Here is an 18,803-nt window from a genome sequence, read left to right as displayed (position 1 = left end):
GTTAACTTTTCTTTCGTTCGGAACTTTTGAACCTTATTTTAGTTTGTTGCATGTCATGTTTTAAATCAAGCTTTCTGCTCTGTGCGCCGAAGTCATTGATCATGATTTGCATTTCATCACGTTAGTGACTTAGCAAGGTAACGCCATCAGGGAATTGCAGATTACTAAGGTGCTCTTCATTAAGTCATATCCCACCTGTTCCCAGTATTGGTCTCCGATAATCTACTGAAAATATATGATGAATAGCATTAGAGATATCATGTTTTCCAGCGTGACAACCATTTTTATTACAATTTTGATGCTGTCTTTATAGAGGCCATGGTGGCTGCGCAGCCACTACAGTTGATGGCTTCCGTTATTCTGTAATGCAAAAAAACAGCGCGAACAAACGGGGACTAGACGAAGAATACACAGGAACAAGCGCTGACTCTCAACTAAAGTTTAATCACAGGAAGCACACTTATAAAAGGAAACAGAAAACGAAAAAAACACAAAATCAGAACGCATGTGTTACTATGTGATGTCCAGATATGCAACCTCACAGTCACGCAGGAGCAGGGATGGTTGGCTGACACATAATCTTGGTTTCTTTGTCATGTTATACGCCTCGATAATTTCCCTGGTCAACTGGTCGGGGTGTTTATACAAAATGTCAGTAAAATGCAAGGACGGAAAACATGATTGACACTCTCGGCAATGATCAACTAGATTAGTGGAGCGATTAGATTCTAATGAATTGAGATGTTCTCCGAGTCATGAGATGTTCTCCGAGGCAGAAACCAGGAAAAGTGATTGTACTTGGTGACACGCCACTACCAAAACCGCATGAAGCCCTTCTTCAGATGGGCCCAAAATTCTGTGTTGAGCCACACCTGCGAGGGGAAGAAAAGGTGACCATGGCGCGATCGATTTCTCGCCTGGCACCGGATGAGTCTCGACCCAGGTGCGTAGAGGAATGTACAGCGGTTTTAGCCAGGACCTCCACGGCGGTCAAGCATGGAAAGGGATTCGGATCACTGATTAACTTCCTTGTCTCGAATAACTTGCGACTGGTAACTGCGGATAAAGAAGGGTGTTTTGTAGTCATACCTGAATCATTATTTTCGGATAAAGCATTAGTAGCCATCGAGAAGAACTTTCAGCCGGTCTCGGCGAAGTTACAGAAGGTAAAAAGCAGAGCGGTGCAACTGCTTGAACAATTGAATCTGGAGCGACTTAAAGGGAGTGTAGTTAAGGCAAAAAGCAGCTGTTTAAAGATTTTCTTCTCTGCTAAGACACATAAAACGGGATTACCATTTAGGGCCATTGTGACGGAAAAGAGCACCTGGCAACACGAAATTTCTGGATATTTGCAGAAACATTTGGCAGCTTTATCTATTAATGATCCTTTTAAGGTACCAAACTCTGAGTGTGTCGTCAAGTTTTTACAGGCGCATAACCCAGGTTCATGCTCGGCTTTCAGCATTGATGTGGTAGATTTATACTACTCCCTGCCGCACAAGGAAATGATGACTGCTGTTTCTGATTGCATCACTTCGGACAATGATGAAGAACAGTTTATAAGTGTTTGTGGTATTGCTGTGTCTGGGTTCCTTGAGCTGTTGTCTTTTTATGTTAAATCTACCTTTGTTGAATGGGAAGGCACACTCTATACCCAGAAAGCGGGTGTTTGTATTGGGTCTAAAGTAGCGCCTGCGCTTAGTGATATTTTTCTGTCATTCGTGGATAGAGCTATCCAGAAAGATTTGTGTGGAATGCCGTACCGAATTTTCAGATACGTCGATGATTTTTTAATCCTCATTGAAAAAACGGACTATGCTAAGCACATGTCTACAGTGTTAGAAGCATTTAAAGCTAATGCACAGGGTTTACAGTTCACCACTGAGGTACCGGTCGATAACCAGATACAATTTTTAGATTTATGTTTGACTGAGGGGAAGGGACACATGTGTTGGAATTACGCGCCACGTGCCAACAAACCGCTGCTGAACTATAAGTCACATCATTCTAAGGTAGTGAAATGTGGAATTGTTGTTTCATCCTTGTCATCTGCGTTGTCAAAATCTTGTCACCATGCTATGCAAGAAAGCTTTGATAATCAGGCTAAGAGACTAAAGGAAGCAGGATATCCAGCTGAGCTTATCACTTTGGGTTGCAATAAAATAATTAAAAAGCTTAAAGCGCCGACATTGCTGCCGTCTTCACAGAAAGAACAGAAACGGAAAAAGTTCGCAGTCCTTCCCTATGTGCATCGCCTGTCTCATGGTCTTAAAAATGTGGCCCATAGGTATAAAGTTGATGTGGTTTTTTCGGCCCCGAATAAGCTCAGTAAAATTTTTTCAGCAGTAGAAAATAAGTCCCGCAACCCCAAGAAATCTGTAGCGTCCTGTGGTGTTAAGCACGCTAAAAGTTTTGTGCCGTGCTCCAAAGGGGTAGTTTATAAAATCCCCCTATCCTGTGGTCAGATATACATTGGGCAAACGGGACGTTGTATTAACACACGACTCGGAGAACATCTCAATTCATTAGAACCTAATCGCTCCACTAATCTAGTTGATCATTGCCGAAAGTGTCAATCATGTTTTCCGTCCTTGCATTTTACTGACATTTTGTATAAACACCCCGACCAGTTGACCAGGGAGATTATCGAGGCGTATAACATGACAAAGAAACCAAGATTATGTGTCAGCCAACCATCCCTGCTCCTGCGTGACTGTGAGGTTGCATATCTGGACATCACATAGTAACACATGCGTTCTGATTTTGTGTTTTTTTCGTTTTCTGTTTCCTTTTATAAGTGTGCTTCCTGTGATTAAACTTTAGTTGAGAGTCAGCGCTTGTTCCTGTGTATTCTTCGTCTAGTCCCCGTTTGTTCGCGCTGTTTTTTTGCATTATGTATCACCAACTCGCCCGCTTATCTATCCTGTTGTTATTCTGTAGTTTGTTGCACATATCTTAGTATATTCTGCTGTTGAATTAACCCGAATATCATTTGGCGATGAATTTTGATGTGCAACTGTGGGATGTTCTATCCGGCAATTGTACACCCAGCCCACTACGGCATTCTGTAAGGTTTCTGAGGGCAGTCTGTAATAGTACGCGTCCAGTATGGTGAAAAAAATCTGAGGCCAAACGGTGTACCGAAAGCAAAACTGCTGTTTCTGTATTGAATGTGGCTTTGACGAAAATTGAACATGACTGCTGATGTCTGCACCGGTCGCTTTTCGGGAACTCCAAGTGGAATATAAATGTAAACGTATATTGCATCCTTATAAAGGACCAATGATTGTTTCACCATCGCATCAAAGGCGTTGCCCAAGCCCATATCTTCTTGATTTAAACTGGAATATCAATAGGTACTGTTGTTTCATTCTATTTACTGTCTGCTTTTTTAAATTTAGGCGAATAATTTTCCTTCCAATAGGCCGGTGCTCTCTTCTCAGCTTAATTTCAAGCCTGTTACTTGGCCTTCAACAGTCCGCCTCATTCGTGACTACTAGCAGGGCAACAGCTTAAGATCATTCTTGTTGCCATATTTACTTCACTGCCGCGGTCAGGATCAGCGGTTAGTATCTGGTCTAACTAGAGTTATTCGTTTATAGCATCCAAAGCTTCGCCGCTTATCGTCAACACTTGAGTCCTTCTGAGACTATTCAACATTACTATTGAGTTCCTGATACGAATTTTTACCTAGCGTGGCAATGTCCGCAACCAGTCGGAGCGAAGACCTTCTTTAGAATGACCTAAAATAGCGCTCGATCAGGCAGGAGAAAACAAAGAGAACACCATCATTCTGTCTGATCGAGCGCTACTTTTCGTCATGATACACTAACTCGTCCAAACAGCGACCCTTCTTTATTATCTTTTTTCTCCAACTCTTTTATCCTCCCTCTGTAATTGCCTCCTGTAAACACATGGCGCATAGTAAAGAAGAATCATGTGTCCCTGCCTGACACCCTTCATGATTGGGATTTCATCACTTTGCCCATGAAAGAGTATAGTGGCATGCAGCCGCTATAGATTTTTTCAAGCACCTTTGCGAACGCCTCTTGTACACCCTTACAACCCAATGTACACGGGTACGACTGCTGATATTTCTACTCAGTAAAATGTTTGCTCGTAATATATCAGAGCTATATAAGCGCCGGACTAGAGTCTCCGCACTTCGGCGCATAGTCAAACTCCGGTCAGAGCTCTCGCCTGACGGTAGGGGTGTGGCGCATCGCGTGCAACTGCTGAGGTTGCACCACACCACCTCAAAACTCTCTCCTTGAAGCCGTAAATTAACAAGGCGCAGCGGAGAAGGGCGGGTTCACAGAAGAAGGGCTCGCGCCAAGACGAAGACAAGCACCCACCCTGTAGCGAGGGTTGTCATACATCAACTAATGCAGTCCACGTGCGTGACCAGTTTTCATTGAGAAAAAATAATTGCCGACATAGTAGCCTAATAGAGTGGTTCCACCGCTGATAACCAGCATTTAGAGCGAAATGAAATGTAAAAATTTCAAAAAAAGAAATGAAATCTCTTTGATTAAGCTTAGTCGCGGTTAAGGAAAACCTAGATTTAAAAATTTTCTCCGAAACCATCTAGAGTGGTATTGGAAAAAAAAACAGTTGGATGAAACTCTATTATCCTTAAAGCCTGTTACGGCTCAATATTCAAAGCATATTATTTCAAAAAGGTGACGAACACAACTTTGTAGGGTCCGTCAGAAAAACATTTAAGTCCAAAAGCAGCATTTGCCGCATTTTCTCGGAGTTCATGATGAGAGGCTTGAATATGTTAAATTAAGGACACCTAATGTATTATGTTCTGGATATCGGTCCTCGCAATAAAAATTCTACGTCACGCTAGTAACGTCTGCTGTTCGTGCAACCGAGATAATCAGGGGTTTCGCGCATACGCGTTGGTTATTGTACGTTACATTCAGGGTCCTTTTACGAGATCGTTCCCGTACCGCAGCTTAACCTCGCCTGGTTTCTGAGCGTGTCCAACTCTCCGTTGCCGGTGTAAACAAAATAGGATACATATACAGAGTGATTTTTAGAGCGAAAGCACTTCTAGCTGCATTCGTGCCGAAAGCCGAGGGATGAGTGAAGCCTCCGGTCTGGACACGTAACTCAGTTTTCAGCTGCTATAAAAACAGATGTGAAGAGAATCCGCAATGGCCCCGTATCTTGAGAATGTCATTACGGTACACTTTAACATGGCTCATGCCAAAATATGACATGGACCACCCGAAATTTGACCTGGAAGTCGCATATACCGAATTCAACAAAAAAAAATGAATGGTGCGTTCTTGAGAGGTAGTATGACACGTCCCCAACGTGGCTCATGCCGAAATATAGCATGGGCAACAAGAAATTTGGCCTTGGATTGACTTGGCCAAATTTGACTGCCGGTGAATCTGGATGGGCTCGGTTGGAAGGCAGGCTTGACCGTGGGTCAAAATGTAACTGGCCCACCCCTAAAAATTGGAAAATTGATTACCGATGTTAAGGTACCGACCTGGGGCAGCCCCAAAATTGACTCACACTACCCCCGAAAATTTTAAAATTCATTCACCCAGGCTCAGAATCGACCTTGGACACCCCCATAATGGGTTAAGTCCACTCTTAAAACTTCGGTGGCCCACCGTGCTTTCGCCCGATATTTCGTTCTTAGCAATAAAAAACCGTTAAGCGTTTCTTTGCCTTTTTTTTAGAGATTTTTATTATGAAAATAGATATGCCGGTGCAGTGTCTTGAGCTGGATTGTACACCATTGTTTAGATTCTGTGTCTAATATGCATAAATTATTATAATTAACTTAATTTAACAAATCAATTTTTATTTTATTTTCAGAGGCAACGTTATATTTAAAAAAAAAATTATGGCCGTGAACATCGAGTGCAGGCCCTGTCCTCAAATTTTCTTGATCGCAATGTGCCACGAAGTATGAAACATGAAAAATGCTCATTAGAAAGCTTGTTGAGTTCGCTTGCCTGCATTACGTAATTATAAAATGACGTCGGCGCGCGTAGTATCGTCACCAAAACCAAGTTAACCTCTTCGTCATCAAATACAGCAACTGCTCCCGCGTTTCATGCGTAAGAAGTGCGATATACGTCAATTTAGAAATATTCAGCGCTGCAAAGCCTACTCAACGAGCTTAAGAAAATTATTTCCGGAGCTTTATACTTCGATGGGAATTGACGATTAAAACTACTCACAAACACAGCTTAACTTTTATGTTCAAAGACATCAATTTCACCATATAACCTTAGTCTCCAAAATGAAAAAGAGTTGCTATTTTATATAACTAATCGTTCAACTTTTCATCGCTTTGAGGTACGTAATGTAAACATTGCTGTGCATTCCAGCTCAACAGACCACACCGACGTATCTCTCAAAGTTTAAAAGTAAACATCTGTAGAAGTTGAAACAGTTGTAATTTTCATTCAAAAAATATCATTTTCTCTCTTTCATACTTGTCGCAAGATCTAGCACTGTTGCGTGAAGATGCGTACCTGCTTTGGCGTTCTTGCCTATCTTCGCCCATTATAAAACAGCTATAATCAATTCAGCCACCTTTTAAGTTTTTTAATAGATCTAAGGTGCATGTTGAAAACCCACTTATTTAAGTACCAAGCAGTTCGCACAAATACGTTCATACCTCTAGGAATACAATCTTATACAACAGACGCTCCTCGAGCTAGTCTTTTGGGAATATTTTGGGCCCATCAGTACTGAGGCGGTCACCCTTGGTTTTAATAGCTTCCGCTGGATGCCGCTATAGGTCCTTTTTGAGCGCAACGCCACTAGGGTAGTAATTTCCAAACTTGCTTGTGTCTATCACTTTTTTAAATTTCGGAAAGGTTCATACCTCCAAGCCTTTGCTTATCAAATGTAAATACTACAGGAATTTTAAATATTATTAGAGACCGGCAACATATAGAGAACCAACGTTACCGATGAGTTGCTTGAAAGCACAACAGAGGGCGCTAGGGCTCCAGAACAGCCAGGGTGCCTTGATGATCTGGCGCCACTTTCAAGGAGAAACACCGCTCATGCAGGCGCCTAGTTGCATCGGCTCTCCTGTTTGGTTGCACTGAGAGAAACCTCAGCGATAGAACGTTTGAAGAAAAAATTGTCATTATTGCACACAGTGGTTCACATCTGTAGCTCGAAGAAGACCAAATGGTATCCCAAAATACTGAAACAGCGAATTGATGTTAGTTGGGCAAAAAATAGTTATTTCGCGGCTCATATAGTCCGAAAAACTTCGGAATTCGTTAAAAATCGTTATATTCGTATAACCACAGCAGCAATACCCTATGTGATCCGCTTACCCTAATACTCTAAACTACGAGAGGTGTTCCAACAATCATAATGAGATAGTTCAAGCTGCAGTTGCTCTTTAAAGACTGCCATTAATAACCTTCAACAGCCTCCAAAAAATACCACGTTTTGTCGACCACGAAAGCATAGAGGATCATCGGAAATTCATTTAAAAAGTTTTTAGTAGCCTAACGTAACTGCGGTAATTGTGCGAAATTAACCACAACCTCTGAATACATTGCCAATACAATGGCGAGCAAGAGGCCGCAAGAGGGGCATTGCCTGCATTTTTTCCTCTTATTTTTTACTTCAGGAATATAATGAAACACTCATCTTTGCTAAATAAGCTCGTACCAAATTCTCATTCTCAGCCTGCAGTTTCTTGGCCCTGTTATTGACTGACTTCGAGAAAGCGTATTACAGCAAAAAGTGTTCATGCAACATCAAATTTTTATGCTAGTTGGAAAAATATAATCCACTCTCACTCGTTTATGATTCTGTTACTCACCAGCACTTACAAACTTTTAAAGGTATTTTTTTTCTTTACACGTTGCAGAATCACAAATGCGGATTTTATTGCAAAGCTGTGCGCATCAGAAAGTGATTTTTTGCAACGAACTTAATTATCATCTTAAATATCCATCCCATCGAAATGCCCTATAACAAAGTCGGTTCTTTTGGAAAACAAATACTTTACACGAGCACAAAAACCGAACAGAAGGACAGATAAGCGGAGCGTATGTGACCAAAGAAAGGAGACTAAGTGAGCACAGCTATAGTTCTGCTCTCGTAAAAAGAGACTGCTTCGCTAGACGTGTTTTTCTCGGGCAACGTTGTTTCTACTGACATTAATTACTTTGTTGTGAACTCGCGCTTCGAGGATGTCCTTATACCACACCTCAAAATGAGCTCGTCTTCAGGCTTGCTAATTAAATTTATTATTATATTTTGCCACTGTCTTTAGCAATGTTTTATTTTTTCAACCGTGAACAGTGCCACGGCAATTCATATTTTCTTCTCTAGTCCGTCCTTCCGTCCGTCCGTCCGTCCGTCCGTCCGTCCGTCCGTCCGTCCGTCCATCCATCCATCCATCCATCCATCCATCCATCCATCCATCCATCCGTCCGTCCGTCCGTCCGTCCGTCCGTCCGTCCGTCCGTCCGTCCGTCCATCCATCCATCCATCCATCAATCCATCCGTCCGTCCGTCCTTCCGTCCGTCCACCCACCCACCCACCCACCCATCTATCCACCCATCCGTCCACCCACGCACCCACCCACAAACCCATCCATCCACCCACCCACCCGTCCGTCCGTCCGTCCGTCCGTCCATCCCTCCCTCCCTCCCTCCCTCCCTCCCTCCCTCCCTCCCTCCCTCCATCTACCCATCCGTCAACCCACGCACCCACCCACAAACCCATCCATCCAACCACCCACACACCCACCCGTCCGTCCGTCCGTCCGTCCGTCCGTCCGTCCGTCCCTCCCTCCCTCCCTGTTTCCATCCATCCATCCATCCATCCATCCATCCATCCATCCATCCATCCATCCATGAGTGTTGCGAACGTCTTCACGATTCGAATGAAAGTGAGAATAAGCAAAAACTCTGCTTCGTGCGCCGGTGAAGGCGACAGGGGGAACTCTGAGGAACCCCAAGCCTTTTCTGGGCTGTCCTAAAGTGGCGGGCGCTTTCAACTAACTGAGTCTGATTCGGGAGACGATACAGCGGCAGCATCCCCCCCCCCCCCCCCCGGCGTTCTGCCGTAAAGCAAGTCTTGTCCCTGGGGCGACATTCGTGAAAAGCACTGGAAGTTGTTCCGGCTCGGTGCGCCTTACGATCACACGCGTTCTGCGCATGTTATCGCCTCTCTGCATGTGGATAATTTTTTTACGCCGCGTCGCGATAGTGAAGAAGGCGCGCTTAAGCGGGAACCTCGCTTTATCAGTTTTTGTCGTTGTTGCCGCTATCCTTATAGTGCTTGAAGCCCAGTGTACTTTGCATGCGTCCATTGCGAATGAGCTCGTTTTAGCTTTCTACCGTGGCTGCATCCACTGAGTTGTTAAAGCTCGGGATACGTGCGGTAATAGCGCGAGCGGTGTTTTACGGCTGCGCGCGTTCATTTAGAGTCGCTGTGCCAATTGAATGCGATGCAAGAGCGGGGATAACAAAGCCCACGTTGGCTATCATAAACAGACTGTGTTTAATATCGTCTCTTTTAGTTGTCTTAATGCGAACGGCGAAGTAAATGTTGTGCTCGTTTAGGAGAGCACGATCCTTTATACGCCAGGACACGTCGTGCCGTCCAATGGTCAATAGATCAAGCATTCTCGTAGGTGCATCCTCAAAATACCCTTTTAAAGGTGATTGCTTCAAATTTTCAATGACTTTGCATCGGTTTATTTATTGAGTAAAGGCTGCAGCATTATATGCTACTTTGCTACAGACTTGAGTGTTGATCCCACAAAAGCTATTCAGCAAACTACAAAAATGGAACATGGGAGGCAACGATCTCTTCAAAAGAAATGACTAAGACAGCATTATTCTGACGTCGAGTAATAAAATGCAACGAGAATTCAGAGGGTGTGTAAAAGTTTAGAAAATTAAAGAACATTTATATTCTTTAGCCCCTTGTCCTAGTTGTGAGCGCACTGATAGTTTAAGCGAGGCAACATAGGGGACAAAAGTCCGTTACCCCACCCCACCCCCCCCCCCCCCCCGATGTTCCGAACCGTGCCGCACTGTATGCGGGCTCAACCTGATGACTCACTCATGGTGCCGATACTGCGCCGAGTCTCCAAACCAGGTGTGCATTGTCAGGAGGCGGCCGCATGCATTGAGGCTCAGTCGAGAACTTACAGCGGGGGGGGACTTCTGCATGCACCAACATGTTTGCCACTAGTTTTGCATTAAACAAATTCATCAGCACAATAAAGGGAAACAGACAGAAACCGAAGAGGCAGAAAAAGACAAAGGGAAGGCAGTGACAAACGAGGACATGTGTAGTCAAAATTGGCAGCCAAAACATTATAAGAGAATCAGACAGCTCCAGCCACAATTCCGCGAAGGGAGTTGCTTTTAACCTTGATGGTTACTATGATGTTATTACTCTAGAGAAAGCTTTTACTCCAAGCAAGAGCCTCACACAGGTGACAGGTGATCACTCTGTGGACGCAGTCGCCGAGTGCTGCGGCGTGATGTAACCCGATGCCACGTAGCAGGCAATTCTACCTCTGCATGGTTCTGCTTAGACGCCGCTGGGACGCCGCCGTACCCGTTCTGATGTGCGCGCTAACTTCGTGAAGGAAGTCGCCGCTGTACCGCGGCCTCCTCTCCGACTTAAGGGTATGACGTGAAAGCTAATGGGTTAATGCCCATGTATGCAGAATCGGTCTTTCTCTACTTTACATTCATAGATCCCTGGGGGTCCTCATACCATTCATACCATGCCTTGCGCAGTGGCGCAGTGGTTAAGCCGTGCGCCAGTGCCCCGGGGTGGCAGGTCCTGCCACCGGTAGGTGGTACTGCGGTCCAGGTTGCCCCGAGCACCCTCGTGCGACCTATCATTAATTCCCATCTCCGAGGTTGCATTTTGACGCCGCCATCTTTAATGGCTACCATTGAGTGTTATCACAGACACACACTGACGCGTTTTCGTTCAATTGGGCAAGTAATGGCTTACGCCAAAATAGAACAGTATTGTAGCTTTTATTTTCATGATTTAAATGAACCGTCAAACCTCAGCAATTTATCAGCATCACAGCGTACATAGAAGCTTTGAGTGGCGTCATTAAGAAGAAAACCTCAACTGCAAACTAAAGACGTGGGGTCATGCTTCTATTGTTTGTCCCGCTTCTTCAGTTAAGAATGGAATGCCAACACTCCTAGCAGTCTGTCTTTCATCTTTCTCTGAAATATAAAAGGGAAGAACAGGAAAAAAAAACACCTGTGAATACAGTAAGATAACCACATTGAAAGACTTTCAAAGGTGCAGTAACTTCTGCGCTAAAGCGGTGCTCCGTATTCTAAGTGAGACGTTCAGACAGAAACAGTTAAAAGGGATAAGCTGAAGAGAAAATATGAAACTAAATAATGTCATCATCTGACAGCGAGAGCCATCCCCGACCGAGCACTCAGAAGTACCAACGGTCCTGGAAAAGATGGCAGGTACAAAACGTGTACAGGGAGAAGAAAGGGCAAAAAAGAAAGAATACGGGGACCCAGCTCGCTGCCGAGCTCTGATAAACGACTTGGCCACGATACGCCCTGTTGCCTTCGATAGAAACACACTTCCGCGCTTTCGAAAGACCACTGTCGAATCGCTTTCCCACGCGTTTTGTGCGGTAGACTTCTTCGCAGGGGCTGCGTTTCCAACTAGACCTATGTGTACGCTCGTAATGATTAAGAAGTGCCGCTTCGTTGTTACTTGTCGACTCTTCTTGTCCGAATGCGTGCGGGAAAGGAGATAAGAGGGGGCAGTGACAGGGATGCTTGTATGATTCTGAAACGCCGTGTAGTGAGCAGTGTAACAACGTTCACGTTCCTACGTGGCACTCGTGGTAATACAGGAAGTACTATAACCACCGCTATGGACTACAGTGGAGCTGGAGAACACTCCGAAGGTTTAGTTATACTACAGATAAATACCCCCGAAAAGCATAAGATTGGACAACCGTTGCCGCAGTTTCGTTGGCAGATCACTGGACGCGAAATTCGGAGTTCGAGGGCTTGGATCCCAATGTCCTTACGTGGCTGTTTTTTTCCTGGTTTCTTATCAGTTATCTTCAAGCCATAAAATTGTTGCACTTAATTTCGAAGTATTCAGCACCACAAATTCAACAAAAAAAAAAACACCCCCTATGCTTCTTTGTTTCGGTGACTGTTGTCTTCTGACATCTGTATCACAACGAGCACCCCCTTTTACCTTCCCTTGCTTGCTTAATGCTACATAGGGCAGTGTACTCGCTTCATTAGCGGTCTAAGGTGTTCGAGAATACTCTTCCTCTGCAGTCTTACACTTGTCCGGCCTCTGTATTACATCGAAGTTTTTTTAATCAGCTGACAGTCATGAAAGCTATACCGATCCGCTGTGAAATCCACGAAGCGCTTTGGGCGGACGGACAGTTTCGGGAGTTCTACTTGCAATCAGCTTTCATCATGCTTAGCTGCTAAAACTTAGCATTGTTTGCCTGTTCACGTGAAAAACAAAATTGAACGCCAGACAGATATCAAGCGCGAACAACTTCTACTCAGCTACACACTCTGGAAACAGTGCCAATACGAAGCAGCGCTCAAACACGAAAGACGTTAAGGAATGGCGAACAAATAGAACTTGATTAGACGCCCTTGGAGTGTCAAAGCTTTTCTTGCATTCTTGAATTTTTTTACTGCGAAATACCTTGAAGGTTGTCCAATGGTTCAAAAAGCGGTTCCTTCCTCGTTTGGTAATGCGTGCTTATCATTGTAAGAAGTCATAAAAGTCCTTCACTCCGAGTAAGCGATAGCGAGGCGTGAGTTTTAATTTGTGGTGTGGAGAAGATAGAAAAGTGAGAACTTGGACATAAACGAGGTTTTAACGCAATAGCGTTAAAGGCCTAATTGTCGAGAAAACTCGGTGTCGGCGTTATGTTCGAAGAACCACGGGCATGGTTCTGGAATGTGGTCCCCAGAGATCAACCTCCTTTTCTTTGTATTGGCTTGAAGCTCGGTAAATCATTTCTGATCCGGGCTCCCTTTCTCTTTCATTTATGTTTCTTCTTGTATTTTTTTTCTGAGAGGAGCAATAAAAGGGTAAAGGAGTGGCCACCTAGGTCACGTGACCTTGAACCGTCCTCACAACCTGTCCACCGGATAGTGAGAAAACTGCCCAACGTAACAAGTGGCACTTGAATTAATTATTGGTCGTTCGGGAAGTGAACCTGTACCGCACAACGCTCACCGCTGAGAGCTCCTGACATCGCAGGCAGAGGCGCATCGCTTAACGGCTGCACCACTACGCCAGGAGGGATGTGAGGCCTACCAGGAATCTATCAATCTATGAGACTCGTGCCAGTGGTACCCACACTTGCCAAGATTTAGAAAAATGCTCTTGCTGTAATGCTGGCTTGTGGCTGAGGCTTCTCTCACACTACATGATCATTTTCAGCTGTCAGGAATTCAATCTTCACTGTCGTGTCTTCATCTGGTCTGGAAACAAGTCAGTGGTAAACATATTTATTTCCTTTCTGTCTACCTATTATATACAAATTTCCTTTCTTCGCATGAACCAAATTCTTCTTTCACAAAGTATTTAGGTGCATTTTTGAACACTGACAGGATAAACTGTTTGTTCGTACACTAGCATGCTGCTTTTATGTAAAAAAAAGAGCTGCAAATTTTTTTTGCCAGCCTACATTTACAGCAGTTTGATCATCCGGTACAATCAACATCTTCACAAAGGGCGGAAACACGCGCAAGAAAATAGCAAGGGTCCCCTTGGTATTGGGGTACCTGCGCTAGAAAACCCGGACAGCAGAACCAAAAGTGCAGAGGACTTCTACTCCTGTTCGCGTGTCTTAACGCAGTCACCCTATTTCCGAGATTAACATACGCCAACTAGCCCAGCTTACCGCTCTTATTCAGCAATTCTAGACCAAATAACACCGTACATCAGTGCAGTCAGAGCTTTGAGGAGAAAGATCAAGATAAAGAAAACTGTTTTTGATTTTATGAAATAAGGCTCTTGAGCAAAACAATCCGTCCCTGATAGTAGTACATGTGGTTGAGTAATTTTGAACTGCCAGTATAACTTTTGTTCGATCCCAGGGATTGACATGAAGTTCCTGGCTAGGTTCCTCGCCCGACCAACCCACCTAGTTATTCATTATTCAGCTCACTCGGCCTGTTCACGGAAATCCGTTCTTTATTTTTCCGAAACTGCGGAATCAAAACACGGCATTGTCATGCTGCATTTTATCTGATACAGTGAGAAACTCTCGGGGATTTTGATTACAGAGTATCGAGATAAAAGCAGGACATTCTTATGAAGGAGAGCTGTAAGCACAAATTACCTATCCTCTGCGCAACCCGGCGCTTTAATGGAAATCTCTTCTGCGCTACATACTTGCACGACGACTCAGCTTTTCCTTCTAAAGGCTTTAGTTTCTGGTTCTAATCCGAGCCCTTTCATACGACAGTACAGGCGGCGCTTTAATGACACGCCGAGCGTAGTAGCGGCGGCATGCAGCTAACTTCGGGATTTCAACTTTCGTGCGCAGAGGCCACACTGGCCGTATCCTTGCATACCGGATTCTCTTGGCCCTCTGAACATAGGCCAGTGCCGGCTTCCTCTATAATTCAGAGAATATGCTCAACTTTCTCGCGCATTCTCAGGTCTCACATGGCTATGATGAGCGCTCGCCGTGCCATAAAACGCAAGGTTTAGAAATTTTTGATCTGTACGTTTCTTCACCTTTTTGTTTTCTTTATTTTATAGGGATAAAATGAACACTTCTTCACGTGAAATAGCGAATGTGAGCGGACACACACTTCAACAACAATAAAAAAAAACGAAACATTCTATGGCTTTTTAAAATTGGTAAAGTATTAATATTTCGTTGCAGAGGAAGCATGGAATATTAAAGAGCTCAGCTTTCAAGTATTTAAATACAGATCTAAGGCCGTGGAAATAACACCATGAAAGCTGTAGTTTTACACGTTATACGTTAATTTAGTGACCTTGAAAGACGATACGTGCGCGCGTTTGCTACTTCATCGCAGTGGTGAGCTCAGCGCCAAATAAAAATGCGATTGCATCATACAAAAGCAGGGGCCGAATTTCGGATCGCTCTAAGCCTGAAGATAGTCTCAAAAGAGTCTCAAAGGCTCGCTCCTGTATGTCGGCCTTGATCATGGTCGGGGTTTGCTAAGGGTCGGGGTTTGCTAATAGGAGCGGGACTATGAGAATGCTTTTCAGACAGTGTTCAAAGTGAGGGCGTTCAATAAATAGGCCTCTTAGTTAAATGTCGGCAATAGGAGAAACTTACACTGAAGGAGTATCCTAAAAGCAAGTTTGTGTGTGGGAGCACAAGCATAAAAGTTAGGCGCAAGAAAAATGATAACCGACTAGTCACCTTCACAAATTTTAAAAAGTGAAAGTGCAAACTATGTCTGCCATTTTTTGAAATTTTGCTGTCACTTGAAAAGATTGACTTGCACATAAGAAGGCCACTGAGATGCTACCCGTATGAAGTCTTTTCTCCAGGGCCTTTTTAATACAAACTTGTCTGAACATTGTCTGCATATTTAATACAGATTTATTCTCTTCCGTAAGACTTTTCGTGCTGAATTTTCATCATATGTAGGTTCAAGGGTAGACTTGGTAGCGCAAAAAAACACAGGGACACAGAAAGACAACACCACAAAGCGCTTTAATGTGCATAGTAGTGCATGATAAGTCCGTATAAAAACCACCCGTCTTTCACGAAATAAATCTTTTGTTGGAAGTTAGCGCTTTGTGGTGTTGTCTTTCTGTGTCCCTGTGTTTTTTTGCGCTACCAAGTATACCCTTGAAAATGTACCAACAAGCCCAAGTTTCTACCCTTCTGAATCATATGTAGGCTTTTTATAGACTACAGTCGATTGAAAGTCTATTACACTAGTAGAGGCATAGTATACAGACCAAAGTCAATTCGTCCTTTCGTGGTGCGTACAAGAAGGTCATTGAGGATCAGTTATTCTAACTTATATTACTGGCCAGAGACGAAAGTCGATTGGCGACCTTTTACTTTTTACATTCCTGGTCTATAGGCAATCCACTGACACGTGAGTTTAGCAGAAGAGATAGGTGGGTGATCAACACGGCTAGCTGTAGAACTCATTTTCCATCTAATCGTATCTTCCTGCAATGCATGGAATCCGAGCGTTACCTGTCTGTTGCGAAGATGATTACAGCCAATTAATAGCTAACAATGCTGTAAAAACAGCTGCGCAAGTGGAGGAAAAAATAGGATTCGTATCCGGTCAATTCCTATCCTGGGGTGTGAGACGAAATCACGATATCATGTAGAAATGAAGAGAAGGCGGTACCCACCAACAGTGATAATGGACGCATTGACGTTACAAATCTTAGCATAAAGCTGAAAACTTAAAAATCAGTCGTGCTTATAGGGGCGACGAATATTTCATTGTGATTTAGAGATTCGCAACCGTACGGTTCAGAAAGAAATCAAAGAGATTTGATGTTCCCACCAGCTAGGAACTGAAGAAGGTTTGTTTTGTTTTTAAAAAAAAAATCAGTTCATCGTGAACACGCAGATAGAAGGAGAAAGTCTTGTTGCCTTTTTTATACAAAAAGTTGTCGTTATTTACGAAAAGTTGGCGCAAAATTTGCACTGCAATTTTCTTTTGTCAGTCGTAAATACTTCGCTGCTAAACAATTTGAATCAACTGAAATTAGGCATCGCGCTTTTTTTTTTTGCTTCCTATGAACAGTTTATAACTATGACCTACAAAGGAAGCCCATATTTGTGAAACTTCTGCATGTAGTAACCATGTTATTACTCTTTTTTTCATTCCCCGTTTTGCATTTTGCGCACTCTATTTAAACGGCCACTGTCATTCAGGTTTACATTGAGAACATTTTATTTTGCTTCTTGTAAATCTAGAACTTCCCTTTCTTACGCTTACTCTATTTGTTCGAAATGTTTCCAAGCTGTAATCCCGCCTACAAATCGCAGGAGAATGTAGTCTGTACACATCAATCTGAAGAGAATAGTCTTTGCTCTGTTTCCTTGTCTTGTAGTTGGAATCGTTACTACATAAATGGCGCCGCAATATTTTTATCTTTTTCTCTGCCACCTACACCACCGTTAACTTGATAAGCAAAGAGCCAGTCTCTGCGTCTCTTGATGACTGAGCATAACGTGACACATTACTGAAGAGTGCTTTCTGAGGCACCCCATGATAACTTCGTTAGCCAGAAAACAATTTCCCATTCCCCATCTGCGGCTGCCACCGAACGCAAACAAAGCGAATGAAACAAGAGCTAGTTAAACAAAGGACAGCGGACTAACCTAATCTGGGCTCATTGAATCTTGTGTGAACGGCACAGGAAGCTGCGTTAAGTACGGGCCATTCGTCGAGATAAATTCGCTGTGATAAATTTACGACCGAAGAGTCTGCAGCAATAGTGTCTGCTCCGGTATTCGTGGACAGCCTCTGTTGCTGGTGAAGAACTTCAAGTGACGTAGAAGTGGACGGCTAAGCTCGTGTGAGACCGCAGAAACGTTATAGAGACCTGCACGACTTCCCATCTTGTAGCTAATGTCCAAAGTCTGCCGCCGTTTTGTGGGTAACACAATGACTTCCTCAATGTGGTCATGTTTGTAAGCGAGAATAAATTTCATTTTAAATGCCAGGAGATAAATGAGTTAAATTTACTCACTCACTGAAATCTGTTCATTAGTTGAAACCCGCTACAATCAGCGCCTTGTGACCGTCGCCTGACCGCTTACTACACAATTTATGGTGCACCTGTCGAACATGAAATGTAAAGAACTGATGTATGCCACCCGTACTGGTTTCACATGGTTCGTGCCGAAAACTCGTACGAATTATGGTCGCCAAATGCTTTCACACATTCTTCCGTCCTCATTAAATAAGGCATCTAAATTTGTGTGCACTTAGGTACCGTGAGAGTTGTACTTATTACCAACTGAGAGTTGTACTGATTATTTGTATTTTATTTCCTGTATGCTTACTTGCCGTTTTATTTTATTTTCATATTCATGTAATGACCCTGTTATTAACATATATGACACTCTGTATACCATCCTGATGCTGCTGTCAAGTCATTGTAGGGTGTGTCGACCCCTGTCAAGCCTTCTCTCTGGCTTTTTGTCGACGCACCCAACATCCTCAAGATGTTGAATAAATTGAATTGAATTGAATTGAATTGGAAGTGGTCGGTATTAAACTTCACTGCCCATGCACAGCATAGGAGACAGTAAGGCCAAACAAGTGAGTTGGTGATGCATTTTTAAAAGCAAACTGCGCGAAAGATGTAGACAGAAGGAGAAAAAAAACACAGGACATGCGCTTCTCCTGTGTTTTCCGTTGCTTCCGTCCACGTCTTTCACGACGTTTGCCTTTAAGAAAAATTGCAGACAGGTTGAAAATTGCACTCTGTAATAATGCTTACAATCAGTACTTTTGAACCACAAACATTGCATATAGGGAGATAGGCCAGTAACTTAATAACAGCACTACTCAAAGTCGTTGACAGAAGAAGACAAAAAAGAGAGGGTTGAAATTGATATAAATCCTATGTAAGAGGAAATACAAGAGTATTGTAGTGCTTAGCAAGGTTGCACCTCTAGTTAAGGCGAAAGTTTCGGTTGGAGGGGAGGCATTTCTGTGGTTGTATACAAATATAGGAGCAACAGGAAAACTGATAAGCTCAGCCCCTTAGGCTCGTCTCACCTTCTAAAATTCTAACTTCCAGACTG

This window comes from Amblyomma americanum, chromosome 7 (genome assembly GCF_052857255.1).
Source record: "Amblyomma americanum isolate KBUSLIRL-KWMA chromosome 7, ASM5285725v1, whole genome shotgun sequence".
Classification (NCBI taxonomy): Eukaryota; Metazoa; Arthropoda; class Arachnida; order Ixodida; family Ixodidae; genus Amblyomma; species Amblyomma americanum.
Note: the sequence above shows the minus strand (reverse complement) of the source record.